The sequence below is a fragment of the Giraffa tippelskirchi genome, chromosome 6 (genome assembly GCF_054371585.1).
Source record: "Giraffa tippelskirchi isolate mGirTip1 chromosome 6, T2T-mGirTip1v1.2.pri, whole genome shotgun sequence".
Taxonomy (NCBI): Eukaryota; Metazoa; Chordata; class Mammalia; order Artiodactyla; family Giraffidae; genus Giraffa; species Giraffa tippelskirchi.
This window is the reverse complement of record NC_137280.1, coordinates 157,949,850-157,968,092: the sequence shown is the minus strand read 5'-3', so window position 1 is coordinate 157,968,092 and position 18,243 is coordinate 157,949,850. Positions and strand designations below refer to the sequence as shown.

The window sequence follows — 18,243 nt, the reverse complement described above, 5'->3', positions numbered from 1 at the left end:
TCCCCAAACGAACCTGAGATTTCGACCATTCAGCAAAATTTTTATTTGCAAAGCACATGCCTGCTAGCCTGCACGATTGCAGTTGCTATTCATATGAATGTTGGCAACATTTCATTGTGGGGGTCAATTATGGTCATTTACCATGATGATATAATAACAACTGCAAAAATGTGAAAGCTAAAGTAGGGTTATTATTACTGTTTGTAAAGTCTGGGTCCCAGATGTTCCTGCCAGGAGAGAGAAAAGCTGGAATGCAGAGATAGCTGACAATCGTACTAACCATTCAAATCACCAGCAGACTGAACAATTTGCAAGCCAGGGATGGGACAAGAGGCTAAAGCTGGCATCTGGGTTGCACACCGCCTCCCTCACCTTGAACTACAGCAGGCTTTTTCCTTCCCGCCTGTCATGCAGAAACACTCCCAACCTCCACACCCCTGCACCTTACCCCCAGGCTCAAAGAAAAAGAAGAAATACAGGCAGAGCATTTGCCCAGAGAGATGGGCCAACAGCCAATGTCATCCTCTGATATATAGCTGAGGAGGAATTTATTTCCAACTAGTAGAGGATTGGGGGGCTCATAAAACTGTATAGCTTCAACCCAATGAAATAAGGTTAGTAAAATACATAAACTCTGATACAGCAGCGTGAAGTATGCCTCCAGTCACCTACAATTCACCAATGGCTTCGTGATAGATATTCCCAGCATCTGGCTGTTCCTTGTCAGATGTGACCAGTGTGAGCCTGTCAGCAATGCTTGCCCCCTGCCTCCTGCTTTCCCCACCCTCCTCTTCCACCCTGGGTAGAGGTCTCATACTAGGGTAGCAGCCGGCTCGCTGATTGCAGAGATGCTTAGCAGGTCCAACGGCAGCTCTCTTGAGTGATAACACTCTGATAGCAAGCACCAGTGTGAGACAAAAGCACAGTACTTGTCGAATGAGAAATACAACCGCAATTGAATAGACAAAAAGGTAGTAAAAAAAAAAAAAAGTTCAGCTTGGAAAAAAAATTCAGTGCTGATGATGCCTGTTTTGTTTTTTTTTAAATAGCGAAAAAAATCACGGTAGGCAGAAACTCCTTTTTTTTTTTTTTAACCACTTCATACTTCTGTCAGTGTGATGTTGAACAAGTGCCATTAATCAAGAGTGCTGTTATTCATTAAGAACAGTGATGTACTTGAATTGTTACTGTAGTATCATTATTCAGAGCCTCTGGAAGAGCTTTAAAGGGAAGAATTTATAGCTATAGTTTGCAGCTAGGAGTGTAAAGAACTTTCCCCACTATTAACCACATGTTAAACGTGGTAATAATAGTAATAATACCTTGTATCTATACTGTGACTATCTTCTGGGAAACTCAAAGTGCCACCTCAATAAACAGTAGTGGCTTCATTGTCAACAGCATCCTTTTAAAGAAAGCTAGAGGGAGGTATTATTACCCTCTTTGCTATCAGGCCAATGATATGTTCTTTGTGTTTACAGGTATCTGTGATGTTAGGCTGCAGGGGAGGTGACAGATGGGAACGGAGGAAGCGGGAATGGTGGATGGGTGGTGGTGGTGGGAGTGGGTTAAAGAAGTCTGGGTGTCTTTTGAAGAACTGTGCCAAAATGAATCCTTCTGCTGTATAGTGCTTACTGTTTATATAACAAGAAAACTAGCCCACACCCTGGAAATGAATTATAGCGTACCGTAAACGGGGGGTTTCCCTTATAGCTCAGTCGGTAAAGAATCTGCCTGCAGTGCAGGAGACTTGAGTTCGATTCCTGGGTTGGGAAGATCCCCTGGAGAGGAAATGGCTACCCACTCCAGTATTCTTGCCTGGAGAATCACATGGACAGAGGAGCCTGGCGGGATGCAGTCCATGGGGTTGCAAAGAGTCGGACATGACTGAGCGACGAACACACTAACACTTCATAAAGGTAATGTAATGATTACCACGGGTAGTGCGTGGGTGCTCAGTCTCTCCGTCATGTCTGACTCTTTGCAACCCCATGGGCTGTAAGCCGCCAGACTCCTCTGTCCATAGGATTTTCCAGGCAGGAATACCGGAGTAGGTTGCCATTTCCTCCTCCAGGGGATCTTCCCGACTCAGAGGTCAAAGCTGGGTCACCTGCTTGGCGGGCAGATTCTTTACCACTGCGGCTCCTGGGAAGCCCTTACCATGGGTAATCAGTAGTAAAATCTTTTTCAACTACCTTCACTAATCAAGGTTATTTTAATTGTTGCTATAAAAGTCGTACACGTCCTCCAAACTGCAGGTAATCAAGTTGCTTTCCAGGAATTGGAGTCATCTGTGTCTCATTTGAGCTGAGCTGGTTAAGACTGTATAGGACAACTGATGCTCCAACTGGGTATGCACGAATGTCCACTTGGTGACCTTTTGACATCAGAGGGCTGAAAACTCCACTGTCAGAACATGCTAAGTGCATCTATGTTTTCAAGAGGTCTAGAGCTTAGTTTACACCTGAACAGAACAGCAATTACTGTTTGGTGGTGGTTTAGTCACTAAGTCGTGTCCAACTCTTGCCACCCCACAGACTGTAGCCTGCCAGGCTCCTCTGTTCATAGGATTCTCCAGGCAAGAATACTGGAGTGGGCTGCCATTTCCTTCTTAAGGGGATCTTCCCAACCTAAGAATCAAACCCAGTTCCCCCCTGCATTGCAGGCAGATTCTTTATCCACTGAGCTTTACAGCACCTTTTCCCAGTCTCCTTACCCCATGCCTCCTACATCCCCAACACCTCAGAGTGCCCCTTGCCTTGGGGGAGCCAGATCTAAGACTTGTTTTTCTGCCTCCTCACTTCTCTACCTTGGGAAATACACTCTCTCTTTACTGTAAGCGTCCACATCTCAGCATTTGGGCTTGCTGCATGATGTGCAAAATGAACTTGGTTTTATAACAGCATGTTCCAAGTATCAGTTCAGTTCAGTCACTCAGTCGTGTCCGACTCTGCGACCCCATGAACTGCAGCATACCAGGCCTCCCTGTCCATCACCAACTCGAGTTCACCCAAACTCACGTCCATTGAGTCGGTGATGCCATCTAACCATCTTATCCTCTGTCGTCCCCTTTTCCTCCTGCCTTCAATCTTTCCCAGCATCAGAGTCTTTTCAAATGAGTCAGCTCGTTGCATCAGGTGGCCAAAGTATTGGAGTTTCAGCTTCAACAACAGTCCTTCCAATGAACACCCAGGACTGATTTCCTTTAGGATGGACTGGTTGGATCTCCTTGCAGTCCAAGGGACTCTCAAGAGTCTTCTCCAACACCACAGTTCAAAAGCATCAGTTCTTCGGTGCTCAGCTTTCTTTATAGTCCAACTCTCACATCCATACATGACTACTGGAAAAACCATAGCCTTGACCAGACGGACCTTTGTTGACAAAGTAATGTCTCTGCTTTTTAATATGCTGTCTAGGTTGGTCATAACCTTCCTTCCAAGGAGTAAGCGTCTTTTAATTTCATGGCTGCAATCACCATCTGCAGTGATTTTGGAGCCCCCCAAAATAAAGTCAGCCACTGTTTCCCCATCTATTTGCCATGAAGTGATGGGACCGGATGCCATGATCTTAGTTTTCTGAATGTTGAACTTTAAGCCAACTTTTTTACTCTCCTCTTTCACTTTCATCAAGAGGCTCTTTAGTTCTTCTTCACTTTCTGCCATAAAGTTGGTTTCATCTGCATATTTGAGGTTATTGATGTTTCTCCTGGCATTTTGATTCCAGCTTGTGCTTCATTTGCCCACAAAACTTTATTTTTTAAAAACGTTTTCTTCTCTAAATAACTATTCACATTCTATTGATACCTGTGATCCTAGTGTTTTTCAAATAATGCCTCTCTCCTCTTTTTGTTGCAGACCTCGGGGTCTCTGAGTTTTGGCTTGCTGAGTGTAGGGTGAAACAAACTTAATTCAGTAACAAAAGGACCCTTAGTATATTTTATTTGGTGGCCCTTTGGCCCCCACATATTTAAAGCTTTTGTAGGGAGTTCAGCTTAGCAGAGAACATTTAGTGAGTTTAAAACAGCTCTGAAAAGAGTGACTTTTTTGCGCTTACTAGCTTGTTTCTCTTTCTTTGTGCTTATTAGCTTGTTTCTCTTTCTTTAATCATATTTTATTTGTAACTTTTCAAGTCAGTATTTTTTTTTTTAAAGAAAGCAACAACTTGAAAGAGCTTGTAGAAGGTTGACCTGTATTTGTGAGTCACTTTGATCTGATAAGACAGAAACAACAAAAACTCAACATTTGATACTTGAACCAGACATTCAGGTCTGAGAAGAGAATACCAGAAGTCTGCTGAATCATTAAAATAAAAGTACTCAGGTGCAATATTTCATTCCCCTATTCTTGCTTTCCTGCCACGAGAAAAAGAAGCCACATTCCAATTCTATTCCTCTATGCATCTCTTATTTCTGAAGCCCTTTCATCTTCACATCTGTGTAACAGAACAGTTGGCATAGGTGCTCAGAGCAGAAAAACAGTGATCATAACGATTAACGTGGAAGGGCCATTTAAAAACTTCTCCAAAAGAGAGGACCTGCCACAACAGTGACCCTGGGGTTTTTCTTAGAGACTGCTATAGGTGAGCCACGGACCTTTTGGAGTGAGATAGAATTTTCCCAGATTTTTAAAAGAATGCCTTTGGATCGGTTATTGAAGCTCTCTGAGGCTGTTTCCTTGTCTTCCTTACTTGTAAAATGGAGTTAACAATAGCTATTATGCAAGCTGTCAGGACAAAGAAATTATGTATACAAAATACCAGGCACCTGGTTGCAGGAAGAGTTCTGCATACTTTGGGGGAGGGTTTATAAGGTAAGCCTTCACTATCGTGACTCAGACACTCTAGTGATTGTAGGATGACACAGGTTCAACATATGTTTTTGCTAGATGTTTTTAACATTTGAAATTTAATGATTAAGCCTCAGAATAGGTTCAGATGTGCATTATGCTAAAATAACTGAAGTGCTTCATGAGGTTGTTTCAAATCTGGAATTCCTGGGGATGAAAACAAATGAAACTAAGGGTGACATGACTTAAAGGGCAGTAGATGGACTTCTCTGCATGCTTTTCTGGAAAGCTCTGCTTGCTGCCACTGCCATTTCTGAGCAAGGCAGCCATATTCTGAAGTGCTCTCAGCTGGTTATGGTGACTGAGAGCAAACGATCTGCAGGGTCTCCCAATAGACTTAAACTACAAGCAGGATAAAGCCTCCTGTCCTTAGTCCTGCAGCCATTCAGCTCCTTATTCAGGAACACTGAAATATGGCAGGATGTGACTTTTTTACCCTAGGAAGGCTTTAAGTTTTAAACAGAAGTCTGAGTATATTCACATTCCCCCAAAGCTCACCATTTCTCTGATCTAGAGCCCCGCTTTCCATGGAAAGCTTGAAAGAGCCATCTCTCTCTCTCTTTTTAAAGGTTTATTTATTTATTGGCTGCACTGGGTCTTTGTTCCTGTACGAGGGCTTTCTCTAGTTGCGGTGAGCAGGGTCTACTCTTCTTTGCGGTGCGTGAGCTTCGATGGCTTCTCTTGTTGTAGAGCATGGGCTGTAGTTACACAGGCTTCAGTAGCTGCAGATTTCATGCTCAGTAGTTGCAGCTCAGGGGCTCAGTGGTTGCAGATCACAGGCTCAGTGGGTGTGGCACATGAGTTTAATCGCTGTGCAGCATGTGGGATCTTCGCGGACCAGGGATTGAACCTGTGTCCCCTGCATTGCCAGGTGGATTTCCATCTGCCAGGGAAGTTCTGAAAGAGCCATCTCTTTAGGACTGTCAGTGAAATTTTGTTACTTCTATCATTTATTCATTATATTTATATAAGCAAAGTTGTTTTTTTTTAAATTATTCACTATGCTTCAGGTAAGTGGTGATGCAGTGTTGAGAAAAGCTGATTTGGCCCTGTCTCAGAGCAGAGGGTCTCCCTGTCCTCGTCACTTCAGCCTCCGGTCTCTGATCTCTCCACTAACAATCTATAGCTCCCACCCCTGAGCTTCAGTTTTCCCTTGTGCCTCTTTGAGTGGATACTTTCTGTACTCTGTACCTTCTTGCTGAAAATCATGGCATGTGGGATAAATTCTAAAATCTTTAGCAAGGCCTACAGGACTGTTTATAATGTGGCCCCATCTTATTTATAACTTCCTCCTTTCACTCCTATAAAAATCAGACTTAAGTCTGAAGTTCTTCCTGGTGAAACTCCCTGTCTTTTCTCCCCTCTTCCTTCTGCCTTTATCCCTCTCTTGGCGTCCAGAGCCTGTGTAAGACGTAATTGCTACCCAGCATTTCCTTTGTGACACCAGAGAACAAGCAAAAGGTATCTGATACTGAGTCAGTGTGTCTATGAAAGAATCCCCTTGGGGTGGAAGGACCTCAAGATACCTCAAGGGAACCACTTAAAGTGGGTGATGGAAGGAGGACTTCAAATCTCAAGAGTGTCCCAGCTATGTCATCAAGCATCACAGTGGGTGTCCAGTCAATGGGGAAGATGACCCGATGGTGGTCATCACTGTGTCCACTCCAAGGCATCAGTGTTGTACTTGGTGGATACAGCAGGAGAGAGGCCAGGTCCTCCAACTGGAAGTGATGAGCCCAGCTGTAGACTCAAGAGAGTCAACGGTGATACTCATTAGAAAACTTGAGCCCCTTTCTTGCTGCTGAGTGTGGGTGCATGCTTAGTTGTGTCTGACTCTTGTGATCCCATGGACTGTAGTCCACCAGGCTTCTCTGTCCATGGGATTTCCCAGGCAAGAATACTGGAGTGGGTAGCCATTTCCTTCTTCAGGGGATCTTCCCGACCCAAGGATCGAACCCAGGTCTCCTGCATTGCAGGAAGATTCTTTGCCATCTGAGCCACAAGGAAAACAGCACTAGAACATGATGAAGCCAACTAAAGAAAAGTCATGTTTCTGTGTGTGTGTGTGTGTGTGTGTACGTGCACAGACATATCTGAGTTGCAGTGAGTACATTATGACTCTACTATACATTCCTGTCTACTATACTAATTTGGACTTAGCTAATACTTTGCAATATTGTCATCCATCCCTGTCTTTTCTCCCACAAATAGATTTCAGACTGCTTTTTGTCAAGGATTGTGTTTTACCTATTGATATCTTCAGATTCAGACGATGTCCTAAACAGAGAAGGTTTTCAGTATAGTAAGAAGCCTGATCTTATCCCTTACACTAGCTAAAATGAGAAGAATGGAGAGAGGACTGGCGTGAGAGTGACTGCATTTGCCTTTCCTAATTGAGGAAGTTTTCTTGAGGGAGGTGAGCCTTGAATAAATGGAATGAAGAAGCTGGGAAAATAAGGCTGTCCATGATAAAATGCTAGCTTATGAGAAGCCCAACATCAGGAAAAGGATAAATGTCCATGGGGACTGGCTTGGAGATCAAAACAGACAGGTCTATAGTAGGAGACAATAAGACTACTTTGGGAAATAGAGATAGAAATGTAATAGTCACTGTCATGGTATTGAAAGTGACAGAGTGGGAGCTGCGGACATAGAGGCTTCTTGGCCTTACAAAAGAATGACCGGTGGGGCAAGAGGTGGAGATACATTTGGTAAAAACATTTGGGATGATTAAAGAAAAGAGAAAAAAGAAGCAGGGACACTCTTTTTTTTAAAAAAGGGTAGATATGTATAGATACGTGAACAAATGAGTGTATACGTGAACTGAATATATAAACTTTAATAAGTTAAAATACAGATTAAAAACTCATTTTACAGGTTAAATAAATTAATTAAACTACAAACAACACAAGAGATACAAAAAGATTTTTGAATATGTTTTTGTGTAAAATACTGCATAGTATTAAGTTTATGTCTCCTTCTCTATCAAATAGCCATTACCATTCACTGAAGTGTTTTCAGCCTAATTTAATTCATGATCAAAAATATTATGAAGCTTTTTTTTATTAGATGGCTATTGAACTTAAACATACAGTAAGTGTTCTCTAGAAGACATCAAATAAGACATTGTTCTTTTTTTGTGAGCTCATAACATAACTTAGAGGGGCCACCTTTTTTTTTTTAAACTTATTATGTGTTTGTGGCTCATCAAGCATTTTAACATCCCAAAGGCCAAACTTGCACTGCACATTTATATTCAGGTCTGATATTTATATATTGTAATGTGCTAGGATCCATATTACTTTCAGTAACACCATCTAGTTCTAAAGGGCAAAGTATATAGAATTCCAAATAGGTTCATCTTTTTTTCCTTCTTTTTCTTCCCTAAAGGAAGGAATGGAAAATTGTCTGTATTCTTAAGAACTTTAGAGCAGGGGACAATAGAATACATTTTTATTCATTGTCACTTGCACTAACTACTTGATATTAAGGACACTTATTTTCATATCTCAATAATTATTTCTTAATTTGAAAGAAATACTCCTTTTATTCTACTTATCAGCAACTGTGATTATTAGAGGGCTTTTCAAGTGGCGCTAGTGGTAAAGAACCTGCCTGCCAATGCAGGTTAGACTTAAGAAATGAAGCTTCGATCCCTGGTTTGGAAAGATCCCCTGGAGAAGGGCCTGGGAACCCACTCCAGTATTCTTGTCTGGAGAATCCCATGAACTGAAGAGCCTGGCAGGCTACATTCCATAGGGTTGCAAAGAGTCGGACATGACTGAAGGGGCTTAGCATGCTCACATGATTATTAGAAACTGATTAAAAAATAATTTGTTGCCTTTACAGAATCATTTTGTTGTTTAGTTGCTAAGTCATGTCCAACTCTTTTGCAACCCCATGAACTGTAGCCCACCAGGTTCCTCTGTCCATAGGATTTCCCAGGTAAGAACATTGAAGTGGGTTGCCATTTTCTTCTCCAGGAGATCTTCCTGACCTAGGGCTTGAACGTGTGTCTCCTGCATTGCAGGTGGATTCTTTACCTCTGAGTCACCAGGGAAGCCAGGACTTCAGAACTGGAAAGAATCCTAAAGATATATTCCAATAGCTCCCAATGTCTGTTCATAGACTCTTGCCACAAAACATCAAGAATATATAGGAAATTAAAAATGCAAATTTCTGAACCTCACCTGCCTTTGAATAATTAAATCAGAATCTGCAGGGTGTGTTCCAGTTATCTGTAGCAAAAGGGATCTGATGAGGAGCTGGACTGGGAGCTGGTGAATTGAATTGACTTTTTTCTGTTAAGGAAAATGGGTCTCAGATATCAGGTTCAGGCATGTATATGCGGTCAGAGTTGGAAATAAAATCTGCATTTTACCTTTTCTTAGTCTAGTATCTCATCTTTCTGTATCAGAAAGAACACTATTTCACAAATTATTTGTGAGATATCTCTTAGTTCTAAGCAACCTAAGGCAATTTTAGTTCAAATCTTTTATATTTATAATAGAATTCTCTTCAAAGCCAGTTTATAAATTATATGAAAAAAATTATAAAATTTTGACCCAGTGGCTTACCTGGAATGCTCTTTCATTCTTTTTTGCTAATTTTGACTCTGAATGAGACTTGGTTTTATCACAGTTCCAATCCATCCTCAAAGGTTCACTGTTGTTCTCCGAGGAATCTATTTGAGAGGGTATTCTACAATTCTGAATTGCCAAAATATTTTGAAAATAGTCTATCATTGGAATTAATATCTAGCCTCTGTAAAATACTTATTTTGAAGAAAAATAGGTATTTAAAGCACTAAATTCTACCCAGGATGATTCAAACAACTCTTTCTAGTCACACCTTTGGATTACTCCACTTTTTTTCAGTTTAAACGATACTACAGTGAACATCCTTTGCATATGTCTATACTAGTGCCTATAGTTATTAAAATTTAAAATATATGTAATCTCTGACCCAACAGTTGCACACCTAGTAATTTATTCTAATTCTTAAAGATGAGAAACTTGAAACTATACCAAAGCAGAAAGACAGTATTTCCATTCTTACTTATGTTTATCTTCTAGAGATAAATTGTTGATCTAGCACATATGCTGGCTAATAATTATAGCAATTTAGAGTGCTGTCTGCGCTTCCCAGGTGGCCTAGTGTTAAAGAACCCACCTACCAATGCAGGAGAAGTAAGAGACGTGGGTTTGATCCCCGGGTTGGAAAGATCTCCTAGAGGAGGGCATGGCAACCCACTCCAATTATTCTTGCTTGGAGAATCCTCATGGACAGAGGAGCCCTGTGGGCAGGCTACAGTCCATAGGGTCACAAAGAGTTGGACACGACTGAAGCACCTTAGTACACATGCGTGCAGGGTGCTATCTACGTATGACTTATTTTTCTTTCATTCTTTTCTGTTCAGTTGGTTGCGTTATGCTGCACATGAAACAGTCATGTCTCAATACATATGTGTACTCACACATACAGATTTACAACCTGTGTAATATCATTTACAGGAACATCAAAATATATGAAAAATTAAGGGATAAATTTATCTAGAAGAATGCAACATCTGTTCACTGAAAACTGCAAGGCATTAGTGAGAAAAACCAAAGACCTGATAAATGAGGAGATAAACTGTGTTCATGAATTGGAAGAATCAGTACTGTTAAGATGCCAGTACTCCCAAATCTATTATATCTATAGAGGCAATGCAATTCCAACCAAATTCCATCTGTTTCTTAAAAAGAAAATACCAAGGTGATTCTAAATGTATACGGAAATAGTCCAAAGGACCTAGATTAGCAAAGTAAGTTTGAAAAAACAATTTATATTATTTATTTGAAGATTTAATATGTAAGCTACAGTACTTAAAACAAAGTGCTGTTGCTATAAGTATAGACATGTAAATTAATGAACAGAAAATCCAGAAGTATAGCCACACAACAGTTGTCAATTGACAACCTATAATCCAATGATTTCCTTTCTAAGGATTTATCCTGAGAAAGCAATTAGAAACCCACACTAAGATTATCTACAAAGATACTAAACCTAACATTATTTTTAATAATAAAAAATTGGAAATAATATAATTGAGAATAGAAAACAAAAAAAATTGGAATATCTTTAAGATGGAATCTACGCAGAGTTCAAGAATGTGTGTTTCAACATAGATATAGTATGATTCCAGTTTTGTAAAAATAGCTTAATGTATCCATCAAAAGTGACCAATATGGGTTTAGATAAAAATATTAACAAAGGTTATTTCTGGCCTACAAGACTATACCAGTAAAGTCAGTTAATGAGATAAATTTCTCAAGTCATGATTCAGCAAACCTTTTCAGTATTTAATAGATGGTAAATATTTTAGGTATTTCAGGGTTTATGGTCTCAGTCTTAGTTACTCAACTCTGCCATCGCAGGGTAAGCAGCCGTAGATAATATGTAAAAAGTTAGTGTGTGTTTATTTACAAAAATACCTGATGAGCAGAATTTGGCCTACAGGCTTCAGTTTGCCAACTGCTTTAGCTGCATCCCACAAAGTTTGATAATGGTGTGTTTCCATTTTTATTTAGGTAGAAATGTTGTCTGATTTTCCTTTTGATTTATTCTTTGGTCTATGGTTTTGTTAAAAGTGTGTTATTTAGTTTTCAAGTATTTGGAAATTTTACAGAGATCTTTCAGTTGTTCAAATGACTTGCACTGTGGTCAGAGAATGTAATTTGATTGGAATTCTTTTAAATTTATTGTGATCTTTTATGGTCTATAAAATGATCTATCTTGATAAATGTTCTGTGTTCATTTGAAAAGAAAGCACATTCCAGAATGCACATTCTGCCGTTTTTGAGTGGAGTGTTTTATAAATATCTACCAAGTCAGATTAATTGATAGTATTTTCAAATCTCCTAAATCCTTATTGACTTTCTACTTGTCTTGTAGCTATTAACAATTATTACCAGGAGGATTTTAAAATTTCTGGCTGTAATTATAGATTAGTCTATTTTTTCTTGTAGTTCTATTCATTTTCTTCTTTCTTTCTTACAACTTTTCCCCTTCTGTCTGAAAGACTGGCTTTAATATTTTTCATAGTGCATATCTGCTGCTGATGAAATTTTTCAGCTTTTGTATGTCTAAAAACAATCTTTATTCTACCTTATTTTTTGAAAAACGTGAAGAATTCTTGATCAACATCAAAAAAAATTCTCTCAGGACTTTATAGATAAAACTCCTCTCTCCTGTTGCTTGTTTCTGACAAGAAATCTGTCATCTTCATGTTTTTTCCTCTGTATATAATGTAACTTTTCTCCCTCATTCTTTATCACTGATTATTGAGCAGTTTGGTTGGTGTATCTTGTGTTTGGGGTTCATTGAGGTTCTTGAATCCACTGGCTTATAGTTTTCATCAAATTTGGAACATTTTCAACTATTATTTCTTTTAATGTTACTTATCATGCCCCTTGCCTCCTTTGAAAACTCCAATTATGTGCTTATTCAGTTCAGTTCAGTCGCTCAGTTGTGTCCAACTCTTTGTGACGCCATGGACTGCAGCACGCCAGGCTTCCCTGTCCATCACCAACTCCTAGAGCTTACTCAAACTTGTGTCCATCGAGTCAGTGATGCCATCCAACCATCTCATCCTCTGTTGTCCCCTTCTCCTCCTGCCTTCAATCTTTCCCAGCATCAGGGCCTTTGCCAGTGAGTCAGTTCTTCGCATCAGGTGGTCGAAGTATTGGAGTTTCAGCTTCAGCATCAGTCCTTCCCAATGAATATTTGGGGCTGATTTCCTTTAGAGTTCCTTGTAGTCCAAGGGACTCTCAAAAGTCTTCTCTAACACCACAGTCTAAAAGCATCAATTCTTCTGTGCTCACCTTTCTTTATAGTCCAACTCTCACATCCATATGTGACTACTGGAAAAACCATAGCTTTGACTAGATGGACCTTTGTCAGCAAAGTAATGTCTCTGCTTTTTAATATGCTGTCTAGGTTGGTCATAGCTTTTCTTCCAAGGAGCAAGTATCTTTTAATTTCATGCCTACAGTCACCATCTGCAGTGATTTTGGAGCCCAAGAAAATAAAGTCTGTCACTGTTTCCATTGTTTCTCCGTCTATTTACCATGAAGTGATGGGACCGGATGCCATGATCTTAGTTTTCTGAATATTGAGCTTTAAGCCAACTTTTCCACTCTCCTCTTTCACTTTCATCAAGAGGCTCTTTAGTTCTTCTTCACTTTCTACCATAAGGGTGGTGTCATCTGCCTATCTGAGGTTATTGACATTTCTCCCGGCAATCATGATTCCAGCTTATGCTTCATCCAGCCCAGTATTTTGCATGGTGTACTCTGCATATAAGTTAACTAAGCAGGGTGATAATATACAGCCTTGACACACTCCTTTCCCAATCTGGAACCAATCTCTTGTCCATGTCCGGTTCTAACTGTTGCTTCTTGACCTGCATACAGATTTCTCAGGAGGCAGGTAAGGTGGTTTGGGATTCCCATCTCTTGAAGAATTCCCCACAGTTTGTTGTGATCCACACAGTCAAAGGCTTTGGCATTGGTTGCTTTAATTTTTCCCTACAGGCTGCCAGTTCCATTAAATTTTTTTGAATTTTTTTTTCTCTGTTTCAGTTTGGATAGTTTCTATTACTGTGTCTTCAAGAACACTTTTTTTTTCTTTCTGCAGAAAGGAAGATGTGCTGTTATTCCATGCAGTGTGCTTTTTCATTGTACACATTGAAGTTTTCATCCTTGTAAGTTCAATTTGGGTCAGCATTTGTATTTTCCATATCTGTACTTGCTGAATTTTTTTCTCTAGCTGTTGAATACATGGAATACAGTTTTAGTAACTGTTTAATATCTTTGTTGGACAATTCTAACATTTATGCCAGTCTTGGTCACTTTGGATTAATTCATTTTTCTCCTTATTATGGATCATATTTGCCTACTTCCTTGCATACCTGGTAATTTTTAATCAGATTCAGACATTGTACATTTGACCTTGTTGAGTGCTGGATATTTTTGTGATCCTTGTGATATTTTGTGATAAGTTTTCTTGAACTTTGCAATTGCATGCAGTTAAGCTCCTTGGGACCAGTTTTGTTCCTTTGGGTCTTGCTTAGGATTTGTTAAGCCAGACCAGAGCCTCAATTAGTTTCCTGCTCTTTATTCCATACAACTGAGGAAAGAACCTCCATTCAGTGCCTCATGAGTTATGAAGTTCTCCAGTTTGACTTGTGGGAACAGGTACTATTTCTTGGCCCTGTATGAGTGTTGAATATTGCTTTCTCTAATCCTTTCAGGTAGTCCTTTCCTTGCCTTTGGATAGTTTATTTGCATGTGGTGTTGAAGAAGGGTATGTCTATAAACTTTAGAGTACGTTCTCCGTGAAACTTATTCTGCCTTCATAATTTAGCCTTCTAGATCTTCCCAGATTGTCAGCAACAAATCCTGGGATCTAGTACAGTATCTAAAACATGGGACCTTCCATGGAAATTAGATCAAATAACATTTTTTTGTTTAAAACATTTCTGCCCTTGACACAAGCAAATTAGAGGCTTTTCATTTGAGTGATGCATTCTTGGAAATAAACTTGTGTCTCTTAGCCTCATAGAATGCCTTGTGAATCAGAGAGTGACCTTGACATCATTGATTTTTCTCAAGGGAAATATCAACTCATCAATTCATTGATCCATCATGATGCATTAGCTTTAAAAGATTACAAGATTACAAGCACTATGTACTCAGTTTCAATGGTGATGATACAGGGCATTATAAATATGTATTTGAATTAGTATGAAGATATATATATAGATATACAATATGTATTTATATTTGAAATCCATTATATTGGTAGTTCTTAACTTGGCATGTATCAATCACCTGGGTTGCTAGCCTGTACCTAAGAGATTTCAATTTCATCAGTGCCTTCAGATGATTCTCCTGGGGTTAATCCACAGGTGAATTTAGGGGATCAGTTTCCTTTTCTGGAAAATGGGGAAAGAGGTTTTTCTCTAATTCACTGGGTTGTTATGAAACTTAAGGAGTAATATATTCAAAGCTTGTAATTCAGTTGTTGCTTATAGTGAATACTTAAATATTGTAAGTAATATGTAAAATAGGTTTTCTCAAGGAAAGATATACTTGTATACAAGAGATAATTTGTTGTTTGCCTTAAGATGGTGATAATTTCTACCTAATTTCTGGGATTTCTTTACCTTAACCCAGAGTAGTCTCTAAGGGCTGTTAAATTACTGGAAATTAGAAGTTTTTTATTAGCAGATGTAAATGTAAGTAATTGGGGATTAGAACCACAGTGGGAAATAGGCAAGTGAAAATAACGGGAAGTGGGCTGAGTTTAACCACAGGAGTCATACAGAGAATTTTCTTCAAGAAAGTGAGTCATATATTTTTTTTCAGTAAAACACTTTCTCCCTACAGTCCATACACATACAATCTATACACGTACAAGCTTAGAAGATTTCTTCATAATATTGTGAGAACCTAAGTGAATCTTTTCTCTAGGCACCTAGGCACTTTTAGCTTGTTTTATTTCCTTGGATGGGACTAAGACTTGGATAGTAGCAGATAGAAAGGTGTTGGGAACATTGCTATTAGAATAGAGCTAGTTTTCTAATCCTTGCCGAGGAATCCAGGTTTCTGCCGGCTACATGAGGTTATAATTCTGCAAAACTGCCTCAGGTGAACTTAAGGTGCAGGTCTCTGAAAGCTCATCTGGGAGTATTAGCTTTCTATTAACTGACTCACTTTATTCTCCTAATGTACCAGGTAATATAGGTCAATAATAGATGTGGGAAAATCCTATGATCACCTAAAAATTAGATCAAGTCAGAAGGTAAAACTGTTTAACAGTGCAAGTATCCACTGTGAAATATATTACAAACAAGGAGATCCCCCTGACTTTTTACTGATTGTCCCATAATATGTATGTCTGGGGAAAGATTTCTTTTATTAATAACTACTCCTCTAGAATGTATTGAGCTCTTAGAGGGTGTAGGTCACTACTTGGCATGAGACATGGTCGGAATTTCAATAGAAAAAGAATAATACATCTCCCAAATGTCCAAGAAATTGAAAAAGAATCAAAACTTAAAATTCTTCAACAGTATCTTAACTATATCCAACACAAACGAGTAAAAGATTCACTTTTTACTCCAAATCTGGAAGCTTCCAATCTACATTTAAGCCTATTAAGAATTTATTGAGTAGAAGTGATTATGGAAAAAACCCCTATAGATCTGATGCCCAAGGATCCAAAACACAACACTATATGCTTACAATTTTCAATGATAGATTTGTTATTAGTATCAATAAGGGTAATTCTACTACTAGTAATTAACCCCCCAGGCACCTTCCAAATTCATGGTATTGTTTATTAATACATGAAATGTACTTTGAGCTCATTTAATGATATGTGAAATCAATTGTTCTATGTCCGAAAGTAAAGCTTGGTAATTAACAGAAAAAAAAATCTTCTGTTGGAATTGAGACATCACAAGGGCACTTACATTGTAGATTGTATGTGTATGGATTGTAGGGAGAAAATGTTTTACTGAAATAAAGGTAAGAAAATGATTGCACTGGCTACAAAGCTGAAATTGTGTTTCATTTTCAAAACAACTTTCATTCTGATAAGAGTGATGTTAGATATTTTTTCCACACCATTTACCTAGCTATTCTCTTTATTCAGTTATTTAGCAATGATAAGTCAAATAGCATTTAGTTTACCAAGGTTTGTGTAGTACCCATTTGTGGAAATCAAAAGTGATTTATTGCATACAAAAACTTTCTGTGTACTATATCTAATTAATTATAGTCATAGCAGATAGTGAATATTTCTATATGTACTAATTATGTACATACTATAACTATTATATCTGAAAACAAAATAATTTAAATAGCATAGCCACAAAAGACATTGTTCGTAAAATTAGGACATGGAACTAACCATATCTGATTTTTGGAAATATCTGAAAATCAAATATTTCTATGTTAAAGAAATGATTTGAATATATATTTATTTTCTGCTTCAATTTTACCTAGTACGTCAATGCCCACTTAAAAAATTATGTACACATCTTTCGGAGATATAATATTTTAGTGGAATATCTATTCTGGAAAGCCCAGGCTTTTTTCCCATAGATGTCTGTGGTAAGTGATGAAATCCCAATTTGAAACAATCATGAATATCAGTTGGCAGCTCGTGAGGAGATGTATTTTTCTTCCTGAAGAGGTTATGCTGTGCACCTCAAACACATTCGACATCAGGCCTATTGAGAAATCATCTTTGTAAGCAGGGTGGATTTAACAGTAGCTTCCTCACAGGTTTATGTGTTTAATTAGCTGACAGAACAGACGGAACAGTAGGAGCTGAAGACTTGTAAGAGAAAATAACGTGAAAGTACAGCACAGTTCTTATTGTGTCAAACACTATTAATAACAAAAAGTGAAGAGAATTCACTGAACTTTTTCATTTTTTAAAGAATCCAAATTTCATTATCCACCTGATTATAATCAATTGTAGATCCCACACACCACTCATTCAGGGAAAGAAATGCCCCAGTTTTGGACAGTATATCTGAGTTCAGGTCAGTGAAGCAAAATTGAAAACTAGGGATGTGGTTGTGTCCTGGAGGTAATGAATGAAACTGAGATGGATGTAGTATAACTCTAGTTCTCATTTTATATTTTCAATATATAAATGGGAGCTCAAAAAAATCATTTCACGTGTCACATGCCTTGTTGTAGCCCAGATATTTTGTATCTCTCTTATCTTTTAATGAAATTTTCCTGTATTTAAAAAATGTAAATAGTCAAGATAATGCTTTTATGAGCATATATGTTTATTATAGGCAATAACTCCACAAATAAATAATATTAGTAGCTTATCTATTATATTAAAGCATGGAAATACTTTTTAAATCAATACCTTTATAACTTGCTACCAGAAAAAAATGTGAGTTATAATAAAAACTTATTGAAGAAAACATTTTCATTAGTCTAAACACTGATTTCATGGTTTCATTTTACATGGTGATCACTGATAATGGTAAAAATGAATTTTATCAAACTCAAAATTTATTGAAACCTCTTGGGTTATAGTACTTGATTTGATTTGAGCCATGTGGGAGTTTAAATTTTTTTCAGATATTTTAAAAAAGGGAAATAAGAAAAGAACATCCTTATTTTAAGAGGGGAAAATGACTTTAAAGAGATTATTCCAAAGATTATAAGGATTCTTTCATATCAAATAGTTTACAAAACAGGATTTTTAAGATGCAATTTGTGAATAATTCTAAAATCCTAAAGTTTAGACTTGATTGTCTTTAACTTTAGGATGAAGGGCTTGAAAACTATTAACTGTTGCAGAATCAAGAAGGAGGTGG

At 38.2% G+C, this 18,243-nt stretch overlaps 1 protein-coding gene across 17 annotated transcripts in view; it reads left to right on the top strand.

Annotated features, from left to right (window-relative positions):
- The window catches only part of CCNH (cyclin H), a 375,519-nt gene that overhangs the window by 1,804 nt on the left and 355,472 nt on the right, over window positions 1-18,243 (top strand). For 9 of the 17 annotated variants that reach the window (XM_081503970.1, XM_081503960.1, XM_081503974.1 and 6 more), the window contains exon 2: window positions 13,524-13,590. The exons of the other annotated variants lie outside the window; for them this stretch is intronic. The gene's annotated coding sequence lies outside the window, so the exon portion shown is untranslated. The remainder of the gene's footprint in view (window positions 1-13,523; window positions 13,591-18,243) is intronic. 17 annotated transcript variants of the gene reach the window in all.